Genomic DNA, 15,189 nt, shown 5'->3' on the forward strand with positions numbered 1-15,189 from the left:
AATAACTGGGTCAATTTATTTTGCCAATTGGAACAAATGTGACACTCGATTTATCTCACAGCAGGCCTAAAACTAATTCAGAGAAATGAGGAAGGGGCGAGGGAGGTGGAAGAGAGGCAGGAGAAGATTTAGAATCTGACCAGGAGCGTTTGACTGAGGTCGTTAGTCATGTTCATTCACGGAGTGGAGTAGCGAAGGTCCTTTTGCATTAGACTGTGGAGTGACAGAGCTGCACGCGCTTTGACACGGCTGCGTCAGGGCTTCCTTTCCAGCTTTCTCCCCGCTGTCTCTTTGCTTCTGCCTCTCTTAATTTTATTATTTGAATATATTGTGGTTGCAAGCCTGGATTGGCCCCTTTGCTAAGCAGGGTGCACCCTGGTTTGCATCTGAAGGGGAGACTACATGTGTGGGCACTGTAAGATATTACCTCATGGGGATAGGGCTGTTCTGGGGAAAGCACCTGCCTGCTTGCATACAGAAGGTTCCAAGTTCCCTCCCTGGCAGCATCTCCAAGAGAGGGCTGGAAGAGACTCCTGCCTGCAGCCTTGTAGAAACCGCTGCCAGTCTGTGAAGTCTGTGAAGACAATAGTGAGCTAGATGGACCAAGGACTCAGTATAGGGACTCAGTATAGGGCAGCTTCCTATGTTCCTATGATTTTAACAACTGCTTGCTTGACTTCTTGTCCCCTTAGTTAAGCAGGGTCTGCCCTGTTTGCATATGAATTGGAGACTAGAAGTGTGAGCACTGTTAAGAGATTCCCCACAGGGAATGGAGCTGCTCTGGGAAGAGCATCTAGGTTTCAAATTTCCTCCCTGGCAGCATCTCCAAGACAGGGCTGAGAGAGATTCCTGCCTGCAGCCTTGGAGAAGCTGCTGCCAGTTTGTGTAAACACCACAGGCAGACCTTGATATCTGCAGATTCGTTCCCCATGCATCTGCGTAACTGTGGTCGGTTGGGTAAAAGACATCCGCCATATGAGGGAAAAGAGGAGGAAAAACACGCTGACCTCACGTATCCACAGGTCAGGGGTGGCCGGAAATGACAGTGAAGGTAATTTCCAGCTGGAACCTCCCATTCATTCATTCATTCATTCATTTGTTATGCTTCTATACCACCCTATGATAGGAACCAGCGGCTTCTCCAAGGTTGCAGGCAGGAATCCAAAGGCTCTGGACAGTGCCCAACAAGTAAAATACAACAACATACACCATTTCAAACAAACAGGTTTAAACAATATGAAAACAAATCTATAACAGTTCAGAGCCATTTAAGACCAATTAAAAATACTTTTAAAATCTTTTAAAAACATAAATTGTTGAATCATAGACCATTTAAAATGGCTCCATTTTTTAAAAAAAAAGGAGGAGGGGGAAAACGGAGATTTCCGGCCGATTTCCAGAGCACAGCGCAACTCAGGGGACCCGGGAAGCAGGGTAGGGAGCTTCCCCCCACACACATTCCCCTCCCCCAAATCAGGCCGAGTTTTGATTTTGGGGCTGGCAGACAAATGAAAAGAGGGAACTAAAGGAGCTTGCTTCCCATTGCCCAAGCTGGGCTGAGAGGGTGAAAGGCAAAGGCCAGAAGCTCCTGTCTTCCCTGTCCTTTTCTCTCTCGGCCATATGGATCCCAGGAGAGAGTTGCACCCTCACTGTGGGGAGCACCAGCCCCATGCCACGCCAGGTGCCTTTCCTGTAGACCCATAGAGTTTTAAGGCTGGGGTCTGGGAGGTCTTCTATCTAGTCCACCCCCCTTGCCCAAGGCAGGAAGCTGTGACATCTGCTTGGGACTCTGCCCCTTGATCCAAAAGCCTCACCCTTCACCCCTGGAATGGTTGCTTTCAGCACTCAGTCAACCCGAGAACAGGATTGACAGCCATGCCGTGGGAACCAGAGATGTTGGACTGCAGCTGCTAGGCTTTGGTCAAACTAGCATTGGACCCTCCCTGCCTTTTGACATGGAGTGCTGTGCTGGCGGGGTGGGGGAGAAATTATTGGCTTTCAATAGCCAGCAATTAAGAGAGAGAGAGAGAGAGAGAGAGAGAGAGAGAGAGAGAGAGAGAGATCCTTTCACTCCAGGCAGCTCTGGATTCCCTGAGCTGGAGTCCTTATTAAGAACATAGGAAGCTGCAATAGACTGAGTCAGACCATTGGTCCATCTAGCTCAGTATTGTCAACCCAGACTGGCAGCGGCTTCTCCAAGGTTGCAGGCAGGGATCTCTCTCAGCCCTCTCTTGGAGAAACCAGGGAGGGAACTTGGAACCTTCTGCTTGGAACCTACTGCTCTTCCAAGAGCTGCTCCATCCAGAGGCGTATCTAGGGAAAAGAGCGCCTAGGGCAAGCACTGAAATTGCACCCCCTGTCCAAGCATCTGACACCCATCTTTCAGATAACTTTACCATAATATCAGCTGAAAAATACAAGTCAGGCTCGTTAATCTTTTAATATTTCAAAAACTATTTAGCAGTGGACTTAGCCAGATCAAAAAATGCTGGAAAACTACAAATTTCAGTATGCTGGGGCTCATGAAATACCCAAATACTATGTGGAGATGTACTTGGAAAACTAAACAGAAGTGCCTGTCTAATTCTCTACTATGCATTGTAGCATCACCATTACATAAGTTTTAAAAATCAATGGAGAATTTGACTTTTCCCAGATACTCTGAAAATAATTAAAGGATATGCAGAGTAAACTGTGTCACTGCTTGGAATATATTCTAGTCTTTCAGAAAGACAGTTAAAATGAGAGAAAGAGAGCAAGAAACTCCCAGTGGGCCTTAATATTAAGGATTTCACACTGATTCAAAGACAAACTCACCATTAAAAGCCATATTAGCAAGACATCACATTTAACTCACTTATCACAAGAAGCAAAGTAAGAGCAAATGAATACAATCCTAGCTCATAAGCGTCAGCTCAGTATTCACAAGCCCTGATTCTCTGTACATAGTGCCAATCTGAATATGTGTACAGTGTCTTATATTATATTAATTTTTAATTTTTTTTAAACCTGTAGCCCCTTTGGGGGGCTTCCTAAAGTTTGTGCAGTTTTTTTCAAAGGTTCCCCTTCACCCCGCTGGCCTCTATGGCCTCACAGGTACCATTTGAGCATGTGCGGTGGCCAATTTTAAAAATAATCTTTTTTTTTTTTTAAAGGCCACTGAAAACAAAATGGCCACCACGCATGCTCAAATGGCCTCTGCAAGGCCTGGCATGACCTAGGACCTCACAGAGGCCATTTGAGCATGCATGGTGGCCATTTTGTTTTCGGCAGCCATTTTAAATTTTTTTTAAATTTTACAAAATGGCGCCCCGACTTCAAGTGGCGCCCGGGGCACGTGCCCTGCCTGTCCTACCCTAGATGCGCCCCTGGCTCCATCCCCTGAGGGGAAGATCTTCCAGTGCTCACACAACCAGGGCGGACCCTGCTTAGCTAAGGGGACAAGTCATGCTGGCTACTACAAGACCAGCTCTCTTCTCCATTGAGCCACAGCCCACAAATACGAATCCGTCCATGTGCTAAAGGATCAGTTGCTTCCATCTGACACCAGGAGGGATCTGGATGCAAAAAGTCATTGTGTTAGATCAATATTTAATTGAACTGTAGGCTCCATTGCCGCCGCTATGTGTTAAGATTCTTTCTCTGACCTGCGTTTGTCACCAGGGTTAATTTATCATTTGGGGAGGGGTGGGGTGGGTTGTGGTGGTGGGTGTTATCCATTTTCCTGGTGACAGCTGCCACCTTCTCTCTTAGTAAGTGGATTTAAGAGCATGACACTATGGACTGGTTTTGTCTCTGTGTGTGTGTGTGCGCGCGTGTGTGGGGAGACACACACACACACACACACACACACCCCCTGCAACTCCTCTCCTGTGTATTTTGGCAGCTCACTCACAAGGGCAGGGATTCCCAGCTTGCATCCTGAACAGCTGGCAGGAGAAAACTGAACCTTGACCAAAGACATTTCTGCTGCAGAAAATGTGAATTCTCTTGTGGAGGCCTCTGGGGGGCGGGGGGGGGGGAGTAGAGGTGGGATGTTTATAGCGACACTTCTAAACCCCGTTTCCGTTTTCATTTATAAAGTCCCCCAAAGTGGTATTAACGCAACTCAACTAGTAAAATATCCATTAAAACCAGTTTTTAAATATATCTAGCGCCCACCCACAGAAATATCAGCAGAAAACCATAGATGCGAAAATAGAAAAATATCTCTACCTTCCTATGTGGACATTCTCTCCAAATGTCAGGGTCTTCAGAGTGAGGAGAATCTTTTAGGGGTAGCAAGGAAATGCTTGACTAAGAAGCAGAAGGTTGCCAGTTCGAATCCCCGTTGGTACTATATCGGGCAGCAGTGATATAGGAAGATGCTGAAAGGCATCATCTCATACTGCGCGGGAGGAGGCCATGGTCAACCCCTCCTGTATTTTACCAAAGAAAAACACAGGGCTCTGTGGACGCCAGGAGTCGAAATTGACTTGATGGCAGGCTACCTTTTACCCAAGGGGAAATCTGACATTCTTAAAACGGTTCCTCCCTTGGAGGTAATAGAGGGGGTCAAGCTGGTGTCGCAGCAGAGAAGGCTCCATCCTAGAAGCTGGTCCTAGGAGCTGGTCCTTCATGCTTGCAATTCAGCAAGCATGAATTGTCCCCTTTACTAACCAGGGTCCACCCTACCTTGCATTTGAATGGGAGTGTACATTTGTGAGCACTGTAAGATATTATGGGGCCGATCTGGGAAGAGCTCCTGCTTGCTTGCTTTCGTGCATGCAAAAGGTTCTAAATTCCCTCCTTGGCGTCTCCAAGAGACTGGGCTGAGAGAGATCCCTGCCTGGTGGGTCTTTATGAAGTTTTGCCTCTTGCTCTGGAACTGATCATGTCTACCATCCACTTAGGATATATCCTCTTAGGATACTGGCCTGCAATCTCTGCCCCAATGGGACTTTTTTGTTCAGGGATCTGTAAAGCAGTTTGCAGCTGAGTTAAATCAGTATTGACGGTGACATAATGCCTGTGTCTGGATTGCAGCTGAAATCGATGGCTTTTCTGTGACCATGTTAGGTGTCCTGTTAATGTCCCCCTAAGAACATGCAGCTGCCTCTAAGGTCAAAAAGACTAAAGGGCTTTATATCGGCGGACAACAAAAGAGACCGTACGGCTGCCAAATACCAGACCCAGCTCTCTTGCTTTCCTCTCTCAGATGGTGGTCCTGCTAAAAGCAGATCCAATTTTGTGGGTCCGAAACATTTTAAGATGTGAGCTGGTAGCTATTCTGGCCAAATCTGAGACTGGCATCCTATTACCCATAGCCTCTTGGGACATTTTGCAGGATCAAAGCAGGAACGCAACATCTGTGAGAAGATTAGAGTCAGGGGAGGCAACGTGCCAGGTTTGACAACGGCATGTCCATCTCCCACCCTTTCCAAGGCAGCTTCCATATCATCTCAAAACTGCCCATGCTTCAACTCTCTCTATTTATCAGGGACAGACAATCACATCTGCTGCTCCCAGCTGATGGAGATCTTGGGTGGGTCGTGCTTATTTCAGTTCCTAGCAATATTTTGCTGCTCAGGGACATGTTCCAACCAATTTGGGGCAATTCCAAGTGTAATGGAATCAGTTTGGGGGGCAATTCCAAGGATAATAAAATCAGGCATGTTGCAATTTTTTGAATGACTGTAGCCATAAGCAGATTTTCAAGTTAGTACTATATATACCCTCTGGCAATACAACATTTACTATAAGGCCATGTTTTCATGTTTTTACAAACCCATCAATATTTCAAATGGTGTCCCAAACATGCAAAATATATCGGTAATGGAATCAAAAATGGTTCAAGTTAATACTATATATACCCTCTGGCAAGATAAGAGGAGTGCTGGTCTTGTTGTACCAAACATGACTTGTCCCCTTAGCTAAGCAGGGTCCACCCTGGTTGCATATGAATGGGAGACTTGATGTGTGAGCACCATAAGTTCTTCCCCTCAGGGGATGGAGCTGCTCTGGAAAGAGCAGAAGGTTTCAAGTTATCTCGCTGGCAGCATCTCCAAGATAGGGCTGAGAGAGATTCCTGCCTGCAACCTTGGAGAAGCTGCTGCCAGTCTGTATAGACAATACTGGGCTAAATGGACGAATGGTCTGACTCAGTATATGGCAGCTTCCTATGTTCCTAACATCTATGGTAATGCCATGTTTTTACAAACCCATCAATATTTCAGATGGTGTCCAAAATGTGCAAAATATTCTGGTAACGGAATCATAAACAGTGTCCAGAAATTATGATTTCATTACCGATGTATTTTTCATGTTTCAGATACTACCTATAATATTTAAGGGTTCTGTAAAATGGAACTATTCTCTTAGCTTCAGTGTCCATCAAAGCTACCACTACTCCTTTAGTTCTGTTGTCTAGACTCTAGAGAACGTCGCTCCCGACTTTTCTGTTCTTTTTGGCCAGATTTAGTCTAGGCATTCTTGAGGACACTTCCAGGCTCAGACTGGCCTGCCGGGCAGCAAGGCATTTGCCCGATGCGTCCTGAGGCACTCTGAGAATGAGCGCCCTCCCGTCTCCACAGCCCGACCTCTCCTCTTGCCTCTGTGTGTGTGCGCACGTGCCCTGCTGATTTCTCCGAGAGAGGAGTTTGAGCGGCGCCTCCTCCCTCAGCCCCAGCCCCCTCCCTGCCTCCGTTGTCCTGGCAGCTCCCAGCAGCACCTTCTTCTCTTGCAGGGTGCAACCAGCCACCGGGGAATCTTGCCTACTGCGCCCTGCCTTCCAAGAGTGTGAGCGGCGCTGGCACCTCCCCGGCCCCCTCTTGCCTCCGCTCCGCTCCGCTCCATTGTACCAGCGCGCAGCACCTTCCTCTCTTGTAGGGTGCAGCGCAGCCTGTGTGTGCGTGCGCCCCTGCTGCTTTCTGAGAGTGAGAGCGGCGGCTCCGCCAGCCTGCCTGAGTGCCCCCCCAGCCCCCTCCTGCCTCCGTTGTACCAGCAGCTGAGCCAGCGTGCAGCGCCTTCCTCTCTTGCAGAGCGCAGAAGCCTGTGTGTATGTGACTGTGCGTGCGCTGCGCCCTGCTTCTGAATGTGAGCGGCGCCTCCGCCAGCCTGCCCGAGCCCTGGCCCCCTCCTTCCTCCGTTTCACCAGCACCTCTCTCTTGCAGAGGGCAGGGAATCTCTGCATCCAGGCAGGTTGCTGCTGTGCTGCTGCTGCTCAGAGAGTGACAGTCCATCGAGTGATTCATGCAGAGGGGGAGGGGCGGGGAATGCATGCCGGGCAGCAGGCTTCCTTTCATTCATTCTCCTTCAGAGGCGTATCTAGGGAAAATAGCGCCTAGGGCAAGCACTGAAATTGCACCCTCTGTCCTAACATCTGACACCCATCTTTCAGATAACTTTACCTTAATGTCAGCTGAAAAATACAAGTCAAGCTTGTTAATCTTTTAATATTTCAAAAACTATTTAGCAGTGGACGTAGCCAGACCAAGAAAATGCTGGAAAACTACGAATTTCAGTATGCTGGGACTCATGAAATCCCCAAATATTATGCGGAGGTGTACTTGGAAAAATGAAATAGAAGTGCCTGTCTAACTCTCTGCTATGCATTGTAGCATCACGATTACATACGTTTTAAAAATCAATGGAGAATTTGACTTTTCCCAGATACTCTGAAAATAATTAAAGGATATGCCGAGTAAACTGTGTCACTGCTTGGAATATATTCTAGTATTTCGGAAAGACAGTTAAAATGAGAGAAAGAGCAAGAAACTCCCAGTGGGCCTTAATACTAAGGATTTCACATTGATTCAAAGACAAACTCACCATTAATAGCCATATTATTAAGACATCACATTTAACTCATGTATCACAAGAAGCAAAGTAAGAGCAAATGGATACAATCTTAGCTCATAAACTTCAGCTCAGTATTCACAAGCCCTGATTCTCTGTACATAGTGCCAATCTGAATATGTGTGCAGTGACATATTATATTATTATTATTTTTTTAAAAAAATACCTGTAGCCCCTTCAGGGGACTTCCTAAAGGCTGTGGGGGGTCTGCAAAGTTTTCCCCTCCTCCCACTGGCCTCTAGAGCCTCACAGGCACCATTTGAGCATGTGCAGTGGTCATTTTTAAAAATATTTTTTTAAAAAATGGCCGCTGAAAACAAAATGGCCACTGTGCAAGCTCAAATGGCCTCTGTGAGGCGTGGCATGCCCTAGGGCCTCACAGAGGCCATTTGAGCATGCCCAGTGGCCATTTTGTTTTTGGTGACCATTTAATTTTTTTTTGAAATTTTAAGAAATTGCACCCCCCCTTCAAGTGGCACCCGGGGCACGTGCCCTGCCTGCCCCACCCTAGATACGCCCCTGTTCTCCTTGCTGCCCTCTGAGTCAAGTCAAAGTAGTTGCTTAATTTGAACTTGGCGCCTCCAAATCGCTGCTATTATTAACTGCAGAAATAAATGATTTCAGCCTCCAGTCATGTCTCCCAAGTGCTGGGATTGGGAACCAACCTGGTCCCTCTCTCCTTACTAATTAAAACATTAGAAAGAGGCAGTCTCCTCCACTACTACCTTCCTGCTTCCTCCTCGCTTGCTCTCTCTCACTCTGTACGTGCACAGACTCACTCTTCACCTCAGTCACGTCAGTGAGGATCTTCAGGTCAGGAGACATGGGGAGCAAGAGCACACACACACACAGTCTCATCCATTTCAAAACAGTAAGCAATGCATCATTTCAATCATTCATGCATGCATATGGGGGATGTTTTGTGAAATGGGGAGATATCAGTCTGTCTGTGATTCTGCTGGTGGCTGTGTGACTGAGTGGAGAAGAGGGGAGAAAGAATTTCTCCCAGTCCACCAACACCTACCATCCAATGTGACCGAACTTGAACAGTTCTGTATGGAGGAGTGGGCAAATATTGCTCCGTCTAGATGTGCAAGGTTGATAGAGAAGTATCCCAACAGACTCAAGGCTGTTATTAAAGCAAAAGGTGGTTCAACAAAATATTGACATTGGGGGGGTGATCCTTTTTCAATCTCTGTAATTCTTGTTTTTTGTTTCTGACACTTGTTCTGGACTGTAATTGTGATGTTTTTCAGTTGGATGTTATAGGTTGCATTGGATAAGTACAGCTGGTGAAGGGAATTTTCTTTGTGTTTTCATTTCAGGATGTAAGGGAACCAGAATTTAAGGTCTATCAAAGGGGGTGATTCTTTCCTATACCCACTGTATATGGGGCAATGGGGTGTGTGAAATGGGGAGATATCAGGCATAAAATCACTCTGTGTCTGTGATTCTGCTGGTGGCTGTGACTGACTGAGTGGGGAAGAGTGAGGGGGGAAAGAATCATTTCCAAAAGTAAGCAAACCTCTAACAGAGATTCTCAGATGTTGTTGACTACAGCTCCCAGAATCCCCAGCCAAATGCAACTGCAGCTGAGAATGCTGGGAGTTGTAGTGAACAGCATCTGGGAATCCCTGTTAGAGGGAACAGTGCTCTGGTGTTACTGAGAGGGAAGAAAAGTGAACTTTGAGAATAGTCAGCACTGATGCTGCTCTACTATGAAATGTCAGAGAGCTTCTGGTTTTCTGGAGCATGAAATAAACCTCATCTATAAATATTGCTTTTTTATAGGACTTCCATTATGTTTTAAATTGTTCTGGAGTTGACAGCAAATGTGAAGGCCTTAGGGGATGGCAATGTATTGAGTGCAAAACATGCAGTGCCTGTAGAATCCAGGGCAAAAATGCAGTAGATTTTAATTCCTTAATGCAGTATAATGTTGAATTTAATTTTCAGTATGATTATTTTGACTTAATTGAGTCAAATTTACAGGCATAGGTAGGGACTATTTTTAAGATAGTCAGCATGGTGTAGTGGTTAGAGTGCTGGACTAGAACCAGGGAGACCTGAGTTCAAATCCCCATTCAGCCATGAGACTTGCTGGCTGGGTGACTCTGGGCCAGTCACTTCTCTCTCAGCCTCACCTACTTCACAGGGTTGTTGTGAGGAGAAACTCAAGTATGTAGTACCCTGCTCTGGGCTCCTTGGAGGAAGAGCGGGATATAAAATGTAAAATAAATAAACAAATAAACAAATAAAAGGGTGAAAATAAGGAGCAAGGACTACTTGAATATTTTGCCTGCTTAATCATGAATGTATGCACAAACAGTACTGCAGATTATTACTTATTTGGCCAGCAGGGATAGAACAGAGTAGCAGAGGTAAAAAATTGTCCAAATCCAGGCCAATATAAAATACAACCCTGGCCAGCATGAGAATTGCCCTGGGGAGAGTCCAGTACCAGGCCTTTCTTCCACACAAGAAAAAGTTAAGGAAAGCACCTGCTATACAAGACACAAAACAAGTTTATCCCTGGTCCGAGTATATATGCATATATATTTGAAAGAAATTGAAAACAAAAACTCTGGGGATGACAAATCCTGTAGGTAGCATTGCTAACATTTAGCGGCATACTTCCATATTAACTTTATGTTGCCAGGATTCCAGGACAGAGACAGAGAGCACCAGCCTATTTATCAGTGTAGTCACTTCACTTTAAAAGAGCATAAAATGTAAAGATAATGTGTATAATTTTCAAGCTTGTATTTACTATTATAAATAAATAAATAAGCCAGTATTGAAGTATTTTTTAAATTTCCTAACCTAACACATAAATCCAAACTAAAACCCAGCGCCCTCCCCAAACACATTCCCCCCCTCCCAGTGCCCCCAGTCCGGCCCTGGACACTTCTAAAAGCCTGGATTTCCTCTCTCTCTCATCAGTCAGCCATCAGTGTCCTACACTATACATCAGGGAAGATTATGTATATATTGCACCATCTTTGTCGGAAAAAATTTATGCTCCTTCTGCTGTTCCTTGACATTAATGAGCGGAGCAGACATGAATTTCCCCCAGAATGGGATTAGGACATACCTCTGGGTGAGGACAGAGTCCTTTGTCAGGACATTCTTAACGCTCAAGCCAAGGGAAGAAATAGCTTTCCCCCTGCAAAGAGACAGAGAAGAAACACATTTTAAGAAGAAGAAGCACCCCTGGAAGTTTTACGCACAACAGTTTTACCGTGAGGTTTTTGCTTTTAGCTCGCATCTCCTCCGGAATGGAGGGTACAAGTACACATATTGGCCAGATTTCCCCCGAAGTCCGTGCAAGTTATCGGGAAGCAGTCTACACGTGCAATTCGGGTTTCCCACTGCTCCCGAGTGTAGCCTGATTGATCTCTGGAGTAAAGAACTCCACTATTTTCAGCATTTTTTTGAGACAGCTTTAAGTTGGTATCGCAGTAAAGCCTCCCGGTAAATGCACGGTAAAATCTGCTGTGTGTAAAACCTCCTGCTAACTAGACACAGAGGCCCCTTGTTAGGTGGTGGCTTTTATATGAGAGCCTGCGTGGTGTAGTGGTTAGAGTGCTGGACTGGGACTGGGGAGACCTGAGTTCAAATCCCCATTCAGCCATGAAACTTGCTGGATGTGACTCTGGGCCAGTCACTTCTCTCTCAGCCTCACCTACTTCACAGGGTTGTTGTGAGGAGAAACCTAAGTATGTAGGTTGAGCTTCTTGGAGGAAGAACGGGCTATAAAATGTACCAATAAATAAATAAATAAATAAATATTAATACAAGTAGGGAGAGAGCAGCTGTCCCTCTTCAACCCAATGCAGCTTATTTTCCAGTGGCTGCTGCTGGCGTCTCCTCAATGTGTGCACATGTTTAGATGGAGAATTCCTTTTGGAACAGGGGACTTTTTTCCTCTCCATTGCTATTTAAACTGTGCCATGAACTTCTGTTTGTGTTGAAAAGCAGTATATACATTTTATTTATTTATTTATCTACTGTTCAATGTATATGCCACATTTCCTTAAAATAATCTCAAAGCGGTTTACAATATCATTAAAACAATGTATAATTACAATACAAAGGTACAGATAACCTCAAAGCAGTTTACCATAATTAAAACAATACAGAATTAAAATGCAAAAGTACAGATAATATAAATATAAACATATAATTGCTATTTAAAAATTTAAAAACCCATTAAGAATAATACATAAAACACACACAGCAGCAGTAAAAAATAATACTTGCATTCAAAAGCCTGGACAAAGAGCCACAACTTATTTCCCCCCCTAAAAACTGTCAAGGAGACTGAGGAGCAGATGTCAGCTGGGGGAGCACCCCAAAGCCTGGGGGCCATGACTGAGAAGGCCTTGTCGTGCGTGCAAGAATACTTGATGGGCAACTGTGCCTATCCACCCCCAGCACAGCATCCCTCTGGTGACTGTTGCTGATGTCTATCTTATATTTCATTTTCGATTGTGAGTCCTTTGGGGACAGGAAGCCATCTCATTTATTTATTATTTTCTCTATGTAAACCACTTTGGAAACTTTTGTTGAAAAGCAATATATAAATATTGGTGGTAGCCATAGTTTAGAAAAAAGTGCCCCCCCCCAACGGGTTCGCAGTCTAAAAAGATACACAAAGTAAACACCAACAACAGCCACTGCAAGTCTGCTGCGCGGGGCTGAAGAAATAATAGTAAGGTGTTTGAAAAGACAACCATAGAAAGGCAAAAGCAGGATCTGTGATCTACCGGGCACAGTGATCAAGAAATAGGGAAAATGGAAGGAGGGAGACTAAAGGTAAGGAAGGGGAATTATTTGTTTAGATATAATTCATGGTCCCATGTTGCTAGAGTTGCCATATTCTAGCTTGCCAAATCTGGGTGCCTAATTTGCATATTATGTAAATTGGCTTGAAAATAATTTCTGATCAGAATAGTAACTGCACGTTTTGCTCGGTAACTCTGCTTCTAGATGGGCTAAAGCTTAGCTTTTAAAAAAGAAAGAAAGATGAAATCTGGGCGAATCTGGATGGACTAAGCAATCTGGATGAGATACTTAAAATCTGGGTGAATCCCATAATTCCAGGGGGCTGTAGCCAACACCACTATGCTCGTGTCTACGATATCGTCCATGGATATCGAAGGGAAATGCACAGCCATGGACCAACAAGGTATCCTTCTGTGGCCACTTTCTATTATGTCACCGGCCTCCTGTGCTTGTTTAGATTAGTCTGCGTTTCATTCATAACAGATTAGCCTGCTTGACACTCTGCAATACGCTGGAAGTAACAGGAAGTGAACTTGGAGGATGAAAGGGAGCTCCGTGTCTGTCAGATTCGATACAGATTCTAGCCTCGCAGCGAGACAGACAGGAGCAAGTCCCCATTTTGGGGCAGGGCAAACACAACTCGTGGCCAAAATTTCCTGACCATGGTTGTAGCGGAAGAGGGATGACTCTAGAACAACCCAGTTTGCGGGAGCCAAGAGGTGGCCAAGAATGTTATTAGGGGAGTGAGGGTTTTGCTATGCATTACTTAGAGGTAACATTGGCTGTTAGTTTATTGATCTTATATATGAAGCCTGCTTGACATTTTCAGATTTATTGGGAAAATAGGCCAGATTCCTCTTAGAAAAGACTGAGGTCATTCACACAATCAAAAACTGTGTTCTTCTCAGGTTAGGGAGCTGTGTGTGCTCCCAATTTTTCAGTTGTGTGGAAGCAAGGCAAGAGGAAAACCTGAGTAGAAGTGCTTGTGTGGAAGCAAGGTAGGAGGAGAAGCTGAGTATCTTTTCCTCCTACCTTGCTTCACACAATCACTTCCACCCTGGTTTTCCTCTTTCCTTGCTTCCACACAGCCAAAAATTGGGAGCACATACAGTTCCCAAACCAAAGTAGGACATAGATTTTGATTATGTGGATGACCTCGTTGTATTTTTTTTATTAGGACAAACCTTCCAGTCTGCTTTCCAGGCTAATTTCCTCTTCCTGTCCAAGACCATGCGGCAGGAAAGATGAGTGGGGAGAGAGGTCAGTAGCAGGCCAGCGGCAATCTGCAAGGGAGAGTACCCTGCACCACCCCCTGCAGATAAGGACTCAGCCAGCCTGGTTCCTGGCCAGGAAGCAAGCAAAGGGGTTGGCCCAACTCCTGGGAGGCTGGAGGAGTCTTCTCCCTACCTGGCTGCACTGACTTCAACGGCTCATTCTAGGGTAGAGGAGTGGGTGAATGAGGCTTGTTTAAACAACAGAAGCCTTTACAATAATTAATTCAATCTAGAGGACCATAATATCCTATGACTGCATTGTCTGACACTGCATTGTCTGAAGGGGTAAACCTCCAGTCTAGTGCATGGGGCAGAGGAAGGGGTGGGAGCAGAAAATATTTGTGGGGGAGAGCACCAACTCATTCATTCATTTGATTTCTATACCACCCTTCCAGAAATGGCTCAGGGTGGTTTACACAGAGAAACAATAAATAAATAAGATGGCTCTCTGTCCCCAAAGGGCTCACAATCTAAAAAGAAACACAAGACAGACACCAGCAACAGCCACTGGAGGGATGCTGTGCTGGGGGTGGAGAGGGCCAGTTACTCTCCCCCTGCTAAATAAAGAGAATCACCACGTTAAAAAGGTGCCTCTTTGCCAAGTTAGAAGGAGCTACTCCTTGCTACCCCTTGGAGTGCAGTGAGTATAAAGAGCACATGAAGATGCTCTGGTTTGATTCATCTAAAAGCATGGGCTTCCGATAGTGTTCCTAGGAACCCCGGGTGGGGGGTACCTGTGGGAATGTATGTGTGGTGAGATGGATGGCTGTGGCGAACCACCTGCATGACAGGCAGCTTATCCCTCGTTTCCTGTTCCATGTAACTCCCGTCTCTCCATAGCTTGCTCCCATGTAGCCAAAACTCACCTCACCTGCTGCAGGTGTTTAAGCCTACCACAAGAGTTGAAACCCTTTTATAGGGGGAGGGAGGATGGAGCAGACCAATTAATTATCGATCAATTCAGGCTTTCAGATCTCTCTTCCTTGCCAAATGAAATATATATATGCAAATGAGCGGCCCCAGACAAGACAAACAGATGGGAGAGTGGGAATAGAAAGGACCCTAGATGGAGCCATACGTAAATTTGGTATTAAATATTTCAGGTTAAACATTCAGCATCAATTATCGGAGCTTCCCCCCTTTCTCTTTCTCTCATTCCCCCTCTCAGCATCATAGGGAAATTGCTGGCTGCCTGAATCAGCTAGTTCTCTAATTACCTGACTGAAATTTTTAGGACAATTAAATAACCTCTCTCTCTCTCTCTCTCTCTCTCTCTCTCTCTCTCTCTCTC

General features: G+C 45.4%; 1 protein-coding gene across 1 annotated transcript in view; it reads left to right on the forward strand.

Annotated features, from left to right (window-relative positions):
- Positions 1-15,189, forward strand: part of MYL10 (myosin light chain 10) — a 63,358-nt gene that overhangs the window by 19,463 nt on the left and 28,706 nt on the right. The window lies entirely within an intron of this gene.

This window comes from Hemicordylus capensis, chromosome 12, assembly GCF_027244095.1.
Source record: "Hemicordylus capensis ecotype Gifberg chromosome 12, rHemCap1.1.pri, whole genome shotgun sequence".
Taxonomy (NCBI): Eukaryota; Metazoa; Chordata; class Lepidosauria; order Squamata; family Cordylidae; genus Hemicordylus; species Hemicordylus capensis.